Source organism: Malaclemys terrapin, chromosome 3 (genome assembly GCF_027887155.1).
Source record: "Malaclemys terrapin pileata isolate rMalTer1 chromosome 3, rMalTer1.hap1, whole genome shotgun sequence".
In the NCBI taxonomy this organism is placed as follows: Eukaryota; Metazoa; Chordata; order Testudines; family Emydidae; genus Malaclemys; species Malaclemys terrapin.
Window position 1 is genome coordinate 85,687,769 of NC_071507.1, and position 14,059 is coordinate 85,701,827.

The 14,059-nt window shown below is 40.3% G+C and overlaps 1 protein-coding gene across 2 annotated transcripts in view; it reads left to right on the forward strand.

Moving 5' to 3' along the window:
- Positions 1 to 14,059, forward strand: part of PDE10A (phosphodiesterase 10A) — a 534,797-nt gene that overhangs the window by 228,903 nt on the left and 291,835 nt on the right. The window lies entirely within an intron of this gene.

Here is a 14,059-nt window from a genome sequence, read left to right on the forward strand (position 1 = left end):
AACGCCCTGATCCTATCACTTCCTGAAACCTGCTTTATTTTTTGCTTGTGTATTACAAACTTGAAGTTTTATGGTCCAGAAGTTCTTGCTTTATGAACTGAGTTGTCCGTTTTGTAACCATGTGTTTGGATCTGAAAGGCACAAGCTTAGTAATTTTATTTATTTTTCCATGAATGCCACTACAACCAGGTTTTTGGTCTGGAAACAGAATTGAAGTAAATGACCAAGAGAGTCGTTAATGATCTGCTTAGATAGAAGGCTTAGAATGTGCATTCCAATCTCTAAAAGTTAAATAAGAGCTTTGAATCAGCCATTAATTAACTTTATTCATTCTTTTTATTGGAAGTCTGGCCATTGAATCCCTTTTAAAGTTCAATGATGTCATCTTTGCTAAAAACATTTTTTTCTGTGCAAAATGGTGCTAGCAGATCATGACTCGTCTAAATAGAAATTCCTATTTTTTATCTGGAAAAAGCTTCCAATATATTACCAGAAACATTTATGTCCCCGTAAAGCTGGCCACTCTTAACAAACCAAATGATCAGCACATGGAAAAAATAACCCACAAGAGGAGGCTAACATAATAAAAATGATAGAAAGGGCATTCAGCCTGCCTTTGATAAGAGCTACAGAATGATTCTGGTGGACATCCTTGGAGATGGAGTTCCATGAGCCAGGGCTTTGAACTGGGAAACCTCTGTCCTTAGCCTTGTCAAGATGGCACATTGGACAGAGAACACAGGCAATGTAACAATTCTCAATTGCTTTAGAGGGACATGCTGTGACAGTTGTGGCTTGAGGTAACTCAGAATATTAAGGTGAAGTGGAATGATAATTTTTTTAATTGTTTCAGTGCACTTCAGTGTTGGATCATGTGTTTCAGCTTAATCCATTATACAAATAGGGACCAGCCTCAAAGATTCAAGCTTTCTCAAAGTTCTGGGGTGTTTGGATTGTAAATTGTTTTTGTTGCTTCTCTGTTCCTGATGCTGTATATACTTCCGGTGTCTAAAGATAATATTTTTATTACCATTAAACTGAGTGAAACCAACTTATCCTTTGTATATTGGATGTATGATTGTGTAGACTAGGTCACCATTGATGTAGACTTGAAGACATAGGAATCAGTTCTTTTTTTAATACCTCATTTGCGATAAATGCACCTTTAGCTTGCTATCTAAGTATTTATATAATCCCCATCATCATAGTACTGATCAACTCAAACCGGATGAGTTGATGAGTTTATCTTTACAGAACCCTTATTTTGGGAAGGAAGCTCATTTGATAGATGGGTAAGCTATATACGGAAAGATGAAGTAACTTGCCCATGGTTACACAGGAAGTCTGTGGCAGAGCCAGGAATTGAATCCAGTTTTTCCAGTGCCTTAAGCATAAGACCATCTTTCGTTCCCAACTTCACCAGCCTTCTCCCACTAAACCATCTCCACCTGGACTACTTTTTACATTCCAAACTTCTTAGAAACTTCAAACAGCACTTAAATGATATAGACATATTACTAGATGGAGATGGAAAAATTGCTGATGATTCAGAAAAGGCAGAAAGGTTTAATGCATATTTCTATTGGAAAAGTGGCAAGATGATGTGTTTGTATCATATGAGGTTGTTGTTCTTTCTAGTCCATTAATAACTCAGGAGGATGTTAAACAACATCTACTAGGGATAAACATTTTAAATCATCAGGACTGGATAACTTGTACTCAGCAGTTCTAAAAGAACAGACTAAGGTGATCTCTGGTCCAATGGTGTTAATTTTTAGTAAACCTTGGCATACCAGGGAAGTTCCAGAAGACTAAAAGAGTGCTAGTGTTGTGCAACTATTCAAAGAGGGCAGGAAGGATGACCCAAGTAACAATAGACTGGTTAGCCTGACATAAATCCTGGGTAAAATAATGGAAAAGCTGATACAGAATTGAGTTGATAAAGAAAAGATAGAATATAATTAATGCCAATCGACATGGTTTTCTGGAACAAGGTCTTGTCAAACAAATCTGATTTCATTCTTTAAGGTGACTACAAATCTGGTTGATAAAGTTAACTGCATAGATGTAACATAAACTTTTGTAAGGCGTTTGACTTAGTACTTATTTTTTAATCCAAATGTTGTGCAGTACTATACAGTATCAATGGAGAACCCCATTAAATTGATTAAAAATTGGCTAACTGACATCAAATGGGGATGTTTCTAGTTGAGTTCCACAGGGATTGCTTCTAAGTCTCGAGCTGTTCAACACTTTTATCATTGATCTGGAAGTAAGTATAAAATCACTGCTGATAAAATTTGTGGATGACTCAGTTTGGTGGGATGGTAAATAATGAGGAGGACAGGGCAGCCGTACTGAGTGAGCTGTATTGTTCAGTAAGCTGGGCATGTTCAAACAAATGTCTTAATACAGCCAAATGCAAAGTTGTACACCTCTATCCCGATATAACATGACCCGATATAACACGAATTCGGATATAATGTGGTAAAGCAGCGCTCTGGGGGCGGGGTGTGTGTGTGTGTGTGTGTGTGTGGCTGCGCACTCTGGCAGATCAAAGCAAGTTCGATATAACGCGGTTTCACCTATAATGTGGTAAGATTTTTTTGGCTCCTGGGGACAGCGTTCTATCGGGGTAGAGGTGTATATCTAGGGACAAGGAATGCAGGCCCTACCTACAGAATGGGGGACTGAATCCTGGAAAGCAGTGACTCAAAGAATTTAGGGATCACAGTGGACAAGCAACAGAACAAGAGCTCCCAGTGTGATACTGAGCCAAAAAGGGCTAATGCGCTATCTTTGGATGTGTAAACAGGGGAGTGGTGAATAGGAGTAGGGAGGTGATAATACCTTTGTATACAGCACTGGTCAAACTAATATTGAAATACGGTGTCCAGTTCTAGCATCCACATTTTAACAAGGATATTGAAAAAATGGAGAGGGTGCGGAAAAGAGCCACAAACATTATTTCAAGACTAGAAAAAATGCCTTGCAGTGAAAGATGTAAAGAGCTGGATCTGTTTAAGTTATTGAAAAGAAGACTAAGAGGTGACATGATCACCGTGTAGAAGTACCTTCATGGGGAGAAAATAGGTACTAAAGAGCTCTTTAATCTAGCAGAGAATGACATAACAAGAACCAATGGCTGGAAGCAGAAGCCAGACAAATTCCAACTGGAAATAGGGTAGGTTTTTTTTTAACAGCCAAGGTAATTAATCACTGAAACTACCAAAGGGAGAGGTGGATTTTCTGTCTTTTGATATCTTCAAATCAAGACTGAACACCTTTCTGGAAGGTATACTTAGGTCAAACAAAGTTTTATGCTTAGTCACACCCAAGTTTCAGGGGTAAGTGGATGAAATTTAATGGCCTGTGATATACAGTAGATAAGACTACATGATCTCATTGTCCCCTTTGGCCTTAAACGCTACGAATCTATGAAAACAAACAAGACAAGCTCTCTCTTCCCCAAATGTTTTTCTTTCCTCACTTAATGTGGAGTTTCCCCCAAAATGATGGGGTAAGCAACATTCACTTCTCTGCTAGCGAGGGGTTTAAAATCCAGGGTCTCAAGCATCTTTAAGACTCAAAGTGATATTTTTATCCACGCCATTGTGGACCTTGAAGCCCTTCCCTCCTCCTCACCCCCCCACAGTAACACAGTGTTTTTCATACTCCAGCCTGTCAGGAGATACCAGAATTTAATAGGGTTTTTTTTAGATGCAATTTATGGGATGAGGCAGTTAAGACCAAAGCTAATTTATCTGAAAAAATAGGTGTTCTATACGTGTTTATTACTGTTGTATATGCTGAGTAAATGATTTAATATGTACTTTTAAAATAACTGACTGTCATGGACTCTTTCTGGCATACACAGAATGGTATGCAGTAATACAAGATGCTTCACATATGTATCTAAGTTTGTAGAAAAAATGTTACATTGCATTATTTGAGCAATGGTATGTAATCCTGTGTAATTAGAAGACTATTATGATGCATATCCACAAAGCGGTAGAGTTTAGGTTGCATGTACAATCTCAACTTTGTCAGTTCCTGTTTTTTGAAAGTTTAACTGTACAGTCTTAACATTCTTTTCATTCATTTTTTGCATCACGTTTCTTTAGAAGTTGTTTTGTTTTAAAATAATCAGATTATAGCCAGTCCTGAACTATTTGACAAGACACCACTGGAACACTCTGTGCTGTGCAATTTGTGAAGTGTGTTCATAGGTTTTAAGGCCAGAGGGATCACAGTGCTCATCTAGTCTGACTGCCTGTATAACACAGGCCATAAATTTCACCCAGTTACCCCTATTCTGAACCAATAACTTGTTGGAGGGGCTCTTTCTCCTGTCACCTTTCGGAGCCTTGTACCATCCTCCCGCTGTGGAGGCCCTGCCTATGGGGCCCTAAGGCAGCTAGAGGTCACTTTACCTGTGAAATTCTTATCTGAACCTAGGAATACCTTGTAAGATTTGCGGTGACTGGAAAGAGAAGCTGCAAGCCAGAGGTTAGGCAGGCCGAGTCTGGAGCTGGGAGTCAGATGAAGCAAACACTGGTGTGTGCTGCTCCTAACAAGCATATGCCCTGTCTGAACCTCCAGGAGGATAAGAGCCTCCAAGCATGTGATTGGACCTGGTTACTACTGTGCGGGGGGAGGGACAGGGGGCTAAACTTAGGAGACTGCAATTAAGTTGTGGCCCAGGAACGCAGAACATGTGTATCCGCTACCTGTTTTATGGCTGTCTTATCTGGGATAGAGCCAAGGGACTCATCTGTTTGTCACTGGCTGAACTTGAACAGAAGCCTTTTCCCTTGTTTCCCAGTGCAACATAAATATTCATAAGCAGAAACTCAAGGGCACAGGAGACAACCTCCAAACAGCTCTTTATTAAAACCAGTATTCTAAATTATATATTAAAACCAATTACTTAAGACATTCCAGTTTTCAAAGATTTTTTCAGTATCTTGTGATGTTTTCACATGCAAATTCCTTGGAGATTCTATGTGGAGAGCTGATTGAATAGTGTTGCGGGGGAGTGGAACCTAGTTAAGCGCCTACGCACTAATCTGAGAAAGTTACTTGTAACTTTCCCATCGTTTTGAGAGTGGTTATTATAGAGGATTAAAAAGACAGTATCAATTTAGTTGAGGCCTAAAATTTAGTTGGTGGGTTTAGTTGAAAGGCTTGGTTTACAAAATTGGTATGAAAACAATTGTTTTCATAAATATTTTTTGGGGGAGGGGAGGGTTTTCAAAAAATAGATTTGAGTTCCCCTGTAATGCGAATCCAAACAAAAGAATTTTGTGCTAGTGCATCAGTGCTGGGGAGTGAAATGAACCATAAACAGAAAGTGAAACTTACAACTCTAGTATCATTCTCCATTATAACATTTTTGGCAGAGGGCTCCCAGAAACACTGACTTGCAAAATACCACATCGCCAATTGGGGGGGACAGGGACAGGAACAAAGGGAAAGCAGGATAAACCCAGCAGGGAGGGTGACTGCATCCAAGCAGAAAACAAATACTTTGTCTCATTCCATTCCATATAGTCATCCAGTTTTTGCATAAAAACCTTAAACAATTTGGCTCCAGAAATCTATTTTAACTACTCACCACTCTAACATATAATACCTTTTTAATTGTTCTGACATGTCTTTCCATTTAATTCATAAACCTATGTCCATTAGTTCTGCTCTGACAACCTCATTTAGATCAGTTTAAAGGGATACTGTCAGCTTGACTTTTTAAAAAACTGACTAATTACAAGTAGCTATTTTGTGCGAGTGCCTCTTAAATAGTATAACCTAATTAAAAAAAAATTTTAAGACATTTATAAGGGTTTTTCTGCTCACTTTTTATGGTGAATAAGGGTCTTTGCAAACATTGAAAGTTACTATATACAAAGTGCTGTCAAATATACAAACTGAACACCTAGAGAATTTTTTTCCTACTTGTTTCAGTTTTAGCCCTCTTTAGATATTAGTTGTGATTATGTTAGGTACAAAAATTTCCAATAGAAATGTGATTGTGGCCTTTTTATTTTACATTAATAACTTAAATTAGTCCCTACCTAGTTTACATACTTCAAAAACCTCCCCTTTAACCGTCTTTTTTCAAAGCTAGATAGTAAGTTTGTCAGTCTTTCACGTTACTCCATTCAGTATGTTAATTGCCTTATGCTGTGTTCTCCTTAACTTAAGTATATTATTTAAATAAGATGACCCAGACTGGACACTATAGTTAAAATTTAATCTAATTAGTCCCTGGATTGCTTCCCTGGGTGCAAGCAAACATCTTGTTGATCATCTTTATTGGCGCTCCTCTCTGGATGTAGTATTTGAATGTTGGATATCCCAAAATACCCAGATCTCTTCTTTTCCACTGTAATAATGAATCCAGTGCCATTTAAACTTTATTTAGCATAAGTATTCTACTCAAGTGCATTATTTTGCAATGAAACATTTTATTTCATAGTCCATTTCTGAGTCCATTCACCTAAGCTATTACAATTATCCACTAAAACAGCTGTGTGCCTCTAAATCTTAACTACTTCCCTGTCTACTTAACAGGGAATTCAACAATTGCCACCCAAAACATAATGTTATAACATGGTCAAGTGGTTGGAGTAGGGATTTGAGAGTTAGGAGATCTACTTTACATAACATAACTACTTTACATAACATAGATAAGATATCTTCCCTTCTCTGAAGATAATTAAGAGTCAAGACAAATGCATGACAAGACCTAGGAAAGGGGGGATTTCTGGAAGAGATGGTTTTTTAGAAGTGATTTAAAGGAAGAGCAAGAGAGCACTTGGCAGGTAATGTGCCCCTACTGGAGGCAGGGCCGACAAGGGGTGGGGGAAGCCGGTACAAATTACCGGGGCCCGGTGGTCCGGAAGGGGGCCCAGGGCACAGCTTCCCCCTCCTTCGTCAGCCCTGTTTAGCCGGTCCGCGCTTGCTGGGGGGGCCTGAAAAAATTCCGGGCCCGGCTCTCCCCCCCCCTTGTCGGCCCTGTTTAGCCAGTCCTGGGGGGCCCGGAAATTTAGCCTTTGCTGGGGGGCCCGGAAAATTTTTTTCACCGGGGCCCGAACCCGCTCTCAGCAGCCCTGACTGAAGGGGATGGGATAATATAAAATGTAAATCGAATAATAGAACAAGGAAATGAAAAGTAGAATAAGCTGAGAGGACTGGAAAGTCTAGAGAGGAGCAGGGAGTACAGGAGAACATGTAGATAGAATAGCTGGTTTAGGTGAGCACAAGGCATGTGAATTTTACTCAGCAAGTGAGAGAGGAAGCTAACAGAGAGGTTCAAAGAGGAGGTGATCTAGTTTGAGTGGTGGGAGGGGATGATGACATTAATAGCTTCAGCATTTTGGACAGACTTGAAACAGGAAAGATGAAGTGCTCTGCTCTTGATTCTGGACTGATTTTGTCCCCGATACTGCTACCGTTGAACTCAGAAGCGAAACAACCATTGATTTCAGTGGTGCAGAGCCCTTGCTTTGTACCTTTACACAAGTCCTATGACTTCTCTTTGCCCCAGTTTTTCCATCTGTAAAATGGAGATAGCAGTGCACATCTTTGTAAAATGCTTTGAAAGCCTTGCATAAAAAGCACTACAGAAGTATACAGTAGCCTTATTACTTTATTTATTGTATCAAAATGGTGTAAGAGCATTGGTCCTAGAATAGAACCCTGAAAAATTCCACTTCTCATGAACTTCCAGGAAGAATACGTGACTAATTCCAGCCTTCTCTTTTCCACCTACTGGCTTACATTCTTTAGATAGACAGAACTCCCATTGGGAATTATCAGGAGGAGTTCTGTCAACATCCAGACCACAGAATCGGGGCTCATTTCTTAATAATGTATTTCCAAATGAGTGGAGTATATTATTCAGTAATCCAAAGATGTAACTTACCCTGACGTGATGCTTTAGCAGCCTATATCCGGTCCAAATACTTGCTTATCACTCTTTTAGTAACTGGTGTTCTCTGATTTGTCAGTATCCGTTCTCAGAAAAACATTCTCCAGGGATATCTCTTTTTAACAAATACAGATTTGATCAAACTACTTATTTCTTCGGGGTTTTTTTATTCAGTAACCTAAAATTCTCTACTTTGGTGCCCTATTAATGGCCCCATTTGTTCTCTTATTTTTCAGCCTCTCATTATGCTTATCTAATATGTTTCACTTACTCTCAAGGGTGGCTCCAGCCACTGGGGCAACAAGCCGCGGGGGGCAGCCTGCTGGTCGTTGTAAGGGCGGCAGGCAGGCAGCTTTCGGCAGCATGCCTGCGGGAGGTCTGCCAGTCCCACGGCTTCGGTGGCAATTTGGTGGCGGGGACGCCGATGGCGTGACACCGACGGACCTCCTGCAGGCATGCCACCAAATCTGTGTGACCAGTGGACTGCCCGCAGGCATGCCGCCGAAAGCCGCCTGACTGCCGTGCTGGGGGCAGCAAAATACATAGAGCCACCCCTGCTTACTCTTTTTTGCTCTTTGAATAGCCTCTTTGCATTCTTTCTATTCCTTCCTATACATTTCGGTATTGTTAGAAATACTGATTAAGAAATGTTTTAATATATGATTTTACCTTGTCAAAGAGCCTCTCATCAAGTCTCTCCTTTGTGTGCTGTTTAACAACATTCATCATGGCATCAGAAAATAATTTTGGGAGTGGGAGGATTTACCTAAAATTGAGGTGAAGCTATTTTTTATAACTCCTTCCATCGTGCTGTCCTCTGCCACCATGCTAACACTTCATCTCCTGTTTGGAACACAGATCAATATCTCCCTCCAAAACTGATGCCATTATTGCTCCGTAGGTTAGCTGACAGTGGGTGTTGTTCTACGAGTGCAACTGGCACCTACCCACAGATTCAGCTGGCCCAGAGCCTGACAGCTTGGGTCTCTTCCAAAATGTATCCAGGATCTCCAAGTTAGGAATGCAGCATATTGCTGTTTGTGACACACACACAGCTGAGTTTACTCCATGTCTAACTGTAACCTTTTAACGTTTTCATACGACTTACTCATTTGCAGAAGGCTTTATAAACCTGAACACAGACAATAGCAAGAGCTTTATACCGCTATTGCTACTTCCCCTGATTTAACTTGATTCCTGGTCTTTACTCCCTCTGGGTATCTTTCATGTTCCTTTCAGATCCCTGAGCAATGCAAGGCATTTCCTTCCCTCTTACTAAAAAGCATCGAAATAAACTTACAGTATTTTATAGCAATGGCTAAAAACACATAACTTAAAATTGTGTTATGGCTACAGTGTTTTGGACTGCTATTATGGAATTCAACAGTATTTTAAATCCGTTTTTCAGTAATCTCTTCTGCCCCAAAACATTCACACACCCCATGCTCACATGTAGGCTGAATGCTTTCTCCTACAGCCCAAAACAGGAGAGGCCTGTATGTGGTCCCATAAATATGGCAGTGTGAGCATGATGAGGAGGCCACACTGTCATCTTATTAACTCCAGTTATGCAGATTTCTCCTGAGCTCCAACCAAGAATGTAAAAAGTTTTTTAAAAAAAAAAAAAAGACTAGTCAAAAATGGTGCTGCTTATACACCATTACCAGTATTAAATCATATTTATTATTTATTATGGTATTGCTGTGGAACCAGCCAAGATCAGAGGTTCATTATGCTAGACACTGTACAAACTCTAAGTAGTAGAGAGTCCCTGCTCCAAAGAGCTTACAAGCTATACAATAAATTATTTGTGTAAAATATAAAGAAAACACAGAGCTGAACTCAGCAAAACTGTCTCCTCTATTCAAGCATCTCCTTAAACAAGAATAGAGTAGCATTCATCAGCACTTTTTTTTTTAAAGGAAAACACTGTAACTTAAAACACTACTTTTGGGTAAAATTATACTCTTGCTAACACTGGTAAAACTCCACAGGATACACTGGGATTGCAGTGGTGTAATCGAGATTCAAATTTATCTCCATTGTTTTGGGCCATTACTGTAGAATTCTGTAATACTTTTATAAAGATATAGTAGGCTTTACAAGTCCCTGAAAATTGACGTTCAGTCTGTGTCACCCATTTCTCAAATCAGGTATGTTATTGGATTAATTGGATCCTTGTCATATGTCCTCTGTCTTGAAAAATTCCAGTTTGTGTTTAAAAACTAGTGATGGTTGGTTTTTTTTTTTGTTTGTTTGTTTTTAAGTCTAACTTTAGAAAAAAGGGATCTTAATTACTATCTCAGTGACTTTCAGTGAAACTTAGGCTCCTAAAACCCTAAATTGCTTTTGAAAATGGGACTCAGACTGGGACTTTCAAAGGGAAGAAAGGAAGTTATCATGTTCCCAGCTCCCTTCGAAAATCAGCAGGATTTGAGGACCTATCTTTGTTGAAAATCTTAGCCCTTGGGCTTCCAAGTCACTTAAGTGCATTTGAAATGCCCATACTTAGGCACCTAAATATACAGTTGGGCACTTTTAGGCCAAATTTTTCAAAAATAGGTGCCTATCTGACTTTTGTTTTAAGTCGTAATAGGTATGTATGTGATATGTTCTTTCTGGGTGCGTAACATTAGGTTTATTTTACACATTTAAAAATAAAATACATTTTAGTAGGGAAGTTTAACATGGGATCAATTGTGAGCCCAGCTGTGCAGAGAGAAGTAAGAATGTGTAAGGAGCCCCGCAACTTTGTTTTTGTGGGCAACCCACAAACCCCCCAGCCTGCTTGTTGGAAGAGCTGCTGCTGCCAAGTTGCTGCTTGTGGCTCGTCAGGAGTGGAGACTGGGTAGATTCTTGGCTCTGCCATCCTGGCACACTGGTCAGCGACACTGAGCTAGTTACAGAAGTAACTGGGAAGTAAACTGTGGCAGCAAAAGGGTTATAACAGATGACTTCTCTGTTAGAGCGAGAAGGAAGCAGGGATAAGATTGAGACTGGAATCGCTGTCTCAGTACTGATAACTCCAAGCATTCAAAAATCATGGGTCAGGTCCCGCCCTCCAAAAAAGAACATATTTTGTGAGGTTTCATGTTTACTTCCTAGTTTGTGAACCACTATCGGTGCACCTAGGTCACATTTTCAAGCTTTTCGCCACCACCATGAGGGCTAAAAACGTTTTTTCTTTTTATTTCCTTTAAATGAAAGATGAGATTTTCCTCATACTCACTTGATTCCAGGAGCTAGAATTTTATTACCTTTGTCTGGCTTGTCCTCGTCTGTCCCTCCACGAGTGCAAGTTGACGCCACACCATTCCATTTTGTTGTGATCACATTCTTTCCATTTCTGGCCGAAGAGTTTTGTCATGGGATCGGCCCAGTGCATTTTCGGTCTGCCTAGCAGTCGCTTGTGGTCTCTGGGGATCCAGTCACTGATGTGGGTTGTCCACCTTTGATCTTGGATTTTAAGAACACCACCAAATATCTTGACAGCGGGTAACGCTGCAGTCTGGTTCCTGACATGTTTTTGAGGCAGCACTGCCCTTACATCGGTAGGATTGTAAGTAGTAAGTTAGCTGGAAAATGCTGATTGTTGAACCTGAAATGTCTCATAAAAGTGGGCTGGGTTCAACAAACTTTCATCTAATCACAAGCAGAGTTGTGTTGGAAACCTGCCTGGTTCCCTGCCAGCTTGATTGGCAGGATGCTGGAGAGCCAAGGCTTCCAGGGTCCCTGGATCCAGGCTGCCCATTCATGCTATCTGCCCCAAGCCCTGGGACCCCAGGTTACCAGGATCCTCTGGGGCAGCCTGACCATACTACAGCTTCCAAGGTTCCAGCCATAGAGCTGGGAACCTAGAAGTCCTCCTGAGTTGGGTTTCCAAAGTCTGCAGCTCTGGGGTAGTCTTGTCATGAGGACTGGCTGGGGTTGGGAGCTTCAGGACTTCGTGACTTCCGGGCCAGCTGTCTCCTTGTGCTGGCGGACAGCCTAAGGAGCCAGCTGGTCCAGAAGTCTGGAAGCTGTGGGCCTGCCTTAGAGCCACAGACCCATAGAGCACCGAAAGCTGCTGACTGAAATGCACATTCTTGTTAGTTTCAGTCAGCAGCCGCTGGTCCCAAGGTGCATATTTTGTTTCAGAAACACCACACATTTCCAAAATTAATTTTTTGGGGATTTCCAGTTTGTGAGAAATTTAAAAAAATATTGGTTTTGATCCAATTCAGAACAAAACCAAATTTTGAAATGCTGAAATTTCTTGCAAACCAGAAACCCAGAGTTTTGGCCGGCCCTAATTGTAAGGTTACAATCCAGCCCCTCAGGAGTAAGTGATGCAACAGAAATAAAATATAACATACATGAGCTATCAGCATGATAAAGTGCAAATGTAGTAGAGGAGAGAGGTTATTTTCTAAATTTTATTTGAATTAAATAAGTTTCATTTAATTCAGTTTGTTTCTTGTTTTATATTTTACTTATACTGCCTGACAGTATAAAGTCCACTTTTGGTTCAGTTATTTGGCACAGATAAATATTAGGACACAGATGAATATAATCTTAAAAGCATGGCTTCAGTCAATGAGTGTAGTTAGTCAGACACAATTGACCAAGTGATGGCAAGAACAATACATAGTCCTGGCATTTTATTTACATTACATTGTGTTAAAGATCTGAGCAGTGTGTTACAGCCAACCAGTAAGGCTTCAATCCCACAAAGAGCTCTGTATGGGTGGACCACCTACATATGCCCAGAGTGCATAGCAGGATCAGAGCTTTAGTGATTTGCTTTAGCAATGCTGTACATGAAAAGAATATTGCTGTGCCCATTGGAGAAATCCATAACTGAATCCACATAATCAAGGACTAATTTCTAATATTTTGATGTAACGATAATTTTTCAAAGTTTCAGGATATGTGGGAATACTGCCTGGACTTTGTAAACAAATTCAAATATAGGCGATGGTTAGTGTTCCTAACTATAATGGGGAAGAGCTCAGATATCAGGTTTATTCCTTATTCTCTCTTTATTTCCTTTATCATTCTTCTCCTTGATCTCCTTGTTGGTCTGGTTGTTTTCTTTACACTGTTTAAGGATAGCATGGCATAGACACACAAAATTAATTGAAGTATCACTTTAAAATGTAGACTCCAAGAGATTCTGTATCCTTTTCTGTCTTTTCACTTTCTCTGTGGCATATTAGGGCTACTGGGCCTGATATTGGTCTCAGTCTGGTGTAAATCAGGCCACAGATTGAGATCATAATCAGGCTAATTAAATCTCCTTGCTTGCCGCTCTTGAATGTATCAATGATAATTAATAAGAATATTGCTAACGAATTCCAGTGTTGCATTAGTATGTGCAGCTGTGTATACTTGTATGAATTCTGTAATAATCAGCCACTGTATTTGCTTATATAGTTATTGTTAGGATTTGGGGAAATGCTGAATATCTGTTTCTGATATTAGAAACAAGCTGGTAGGAACTGATCTTCAAAAAGAGCTTCACTTTCATTTAGGCTGTGTAATAAGTGTATATGTTTTCATAAAAGCTCAGTACTTTGGGGGCTAAAGCAATTTTGAAAATCTAGCCCTGATTTATATACCTAAAAGGGAACTGAATTTTTCCGAAAACTGGACACCAGTTTTAGAGGGTGAACGCTTTAAAATCTGGCCTTGAGCTCTTTTGAAAATCTGGCCCTTAGTATTTCACTGGCTGTGGTGAAGAGACTGAGTTTTATTGTTAAATTCTGAGCTGTGTTCAGGCAGTAGAGGAAGAGGTGGAAGATCAAGAAGAAATGTATTTGATAAGTTGAAAAATATGCTTTCTTTCTGAAGTTGAGATTGATAATAGGATTTATAGCCTATGACAATTGCCACATGGACAGTCCTCTCCCTAGCTCCTCCCTTGATCCCGGCTAGGAGTACTGTAGCAGATGACCTCTCTCTTTGCAGTGACTCAGCTGTCTTTAGGTGGGGGCTGATCAAGCCAACACTCCTCCCACTGCCTGCCCACTTGCATGGGAGGGGAAAAGGTAACCCCCACAGAGGCTGCTCTCCCCACTGTTGTGACCTATGATGCAGGTAGTTTGCAGGGGATTAAGATTATAGGTTATTTGGGGCATGGGCCGT